A 2,775-nucleotide genomic window follows, 5' to 3' on the forward strand; every position below is an offset into this window, starting at 1 on the left:
CAGTTAGGGGGGAATAGATTAACCCATTATGTAGCCGTGTCCTGTGTACAGATTAACCCTTTGTGTAGCCGTGTCCTGTGTACAGATTAACCCTTTGTGTAGCCGTCTCCTGTGTACAGATTAACCCTTTGTGTAGCTGTGTCCTGTGTCACCTGACAGATTAATCCTTTATGTAGCCGTGTCCTGTGTCACCTGGCAGATTAACCCTTTATGTAGCCGTGTCCTGTGTTACCTGACAGATTAACCCTTTATGTAGCCGTGTCCTGTGTACAGATTAACCCTTTGTGTAGCCGTGTCCTGTGTACAGATTAACCCTTTGTGTAGCCGTCTCCTGTGTACAGATTAACCCTTTGTGTAGCTGTGTCCTGTGTCACCTGACAGATTAATCCTTTATGTAGCCGTGTCCTGTGTCACCTGGCAGATTAACCCTTTATGTAGCCGTGTCCTGTGTTACCTGACAGATTAACCCTTTGTGCCGGCGGCACACACACAGCACCAGCCTCATCAGCGACATCAGAAACCCAAAAGGTGAATCCTGGCACAGGACTGGCACGACCTTCACCCCGGCATGACCCCCGACACGGGGCTGCGACAGACATGGCGTGTGGTTTTCCTGCTCCAGCACAGCACCCAGACCCGGGAGGCTGGCGGGCGTCTCTCGGAGCAGAGCGTCGTCTGTGTGGAGGAGGTTGGAGTGAGAGCTGTGGAGGAAGCAGGGAAACGTTGTGTGTAAATTGAGTCACACTGTGCGTGTAAATTGTGTAACACTGTGTGTATGGGTAAATTGTGTACCACTGTGTGTGTGTAAATTGTGTACCACTGTGTATGTGGGTAAATTGTATACCACTGTGTGTAAATTCTGTACCACTGTGTGTGTGTAAATTGTGTACCACTGTGGGTGTGTGTAAATTGTGTACCACTGTGTGTGTGTGTGTAAATTGTGTACCACTGTGTGTGTGTGTGTGTGTGTAAATTGTGTACCACTGTGTGTGTGTAAATTGTGTACCACTGTGTGTGTGTGTGTAAATTGAGTACCACTGTGTGTGTGTGTGTGTGTGCGTGTGTAAATCGTGTACCACTGTGTGTGTGTAAATTGTGTACCACTGTGTGTGTGTGTGTGTGTAAATTGTGTACCACTGTGTGTGTGTGTGTGTAAATTGTGTACCACTGTGTTTGTGTAAATTGTGTAACACTGTATGTTTGTAAATTGTGTACCACAGTGTGTGTAAATTGTGTACCACTGTGTGTGTGTAAATTGTGTACCACTGTGTGTGTGTAAAACGTGTTGCGCTTCGACTGACCTCAAGTTGCCCACGATGGTGGATAGCCCGTAGGACGACAGGAAGGGCTTCAGGCACGACGCACTCAGATCGTCCAGTCGCTCTAGGCCGGACACTTGGTCCACTCCACTCTGAAACACAGAGAGAACATGGCGCAACATGACATGACACAACAGGACATGACATGACATAACATGACACAACATGACTTGACACAACATGACATGACACAACATGACTTGACACAACACGACATGACATAACATGACACGACACAACAGGACATGACACAACAGGACATGACATGACACAACAGGAAATGACACAACATGACATGACACGACACAACATGACATGACACAACATGACATAACATGACACAACAGGACATGACATGACATGACATGACATGACATGACACAACACGACATGACACAACACGACATGACACAACATGACATGACACATCATGACATGACATGACACAACAGGACATGACATGACACAACATGACATGACACAACACGACATGACACAACATGACATGACATGACACAACACGACATGACAAAACACGACATGACACAACACAACACGACATGACATGACACAACATGACATGACACAACATGACATGACATGACACAACATGACATGACATGACACAACATGACATGACATGACACAACATGACATGACACAACATGACATGACATAACATGACATGACACAAATTGGCATGACATGACATGACATGACACGACACGACACAACATGACATGACACAACACAACAGGACATGACATGACACAACACGACATGACACAACATGACATGACACAAGACACAACACATCATGATACAACATGTCATGACACAACACGACATGTTGACATGATATGACACACCATGACATAACATGAAATGACACAACACAACATGACATGACGCGACACAACATGACATGACACAACACAACATGACGCGACACAACATGACATGACACAACACAACATGATACAACACAACATGACACGACACAACACAACACGACACAACGCAACATGACATGACACAACAAGACATGACACAACACAACATGACATGACACAACATGACAACACAACAAGACACGACACAACATGACATGACACGACACAACATGACATGACATGACACAACGCAATATGACATGACACAACACGACATGACACGACACAATATGACATGACATAACATGACACAACAAAACATGACATGACACGACACAATATGACATGACACAACATAACATGGCACAATATGACATGACACACCACAACAAAATATGACACAACATGACACAATACAACATAACGTGACAACATGACACAACAAGCTTACAGTCAAATCTACCACATTGACAACGTACCTGCTTTCCTTCCACGTGGTAAAAAGTGGCCAAAAAGTTGAGGCAGGCGGTGGGCAAGTCCAGGCTGTGCTTCTGTGATGGGGG

The sequence above is a fragment of the Aplysia californica genome, unplaced genomic scaffold, assembly GCF_000002075.1.
Source record: "Aplysia californica isolate F4 #8 unplaced genomic scaffold, AplCal3.0 scaffold00948, whole genome shotgun sequence".
Lineage (NCBI taxonomy): Eukaryota > Metazoa > Mollusca > Gastropoda > Aplysiida > Aplysiidae > Aplysia > Aplysia californica.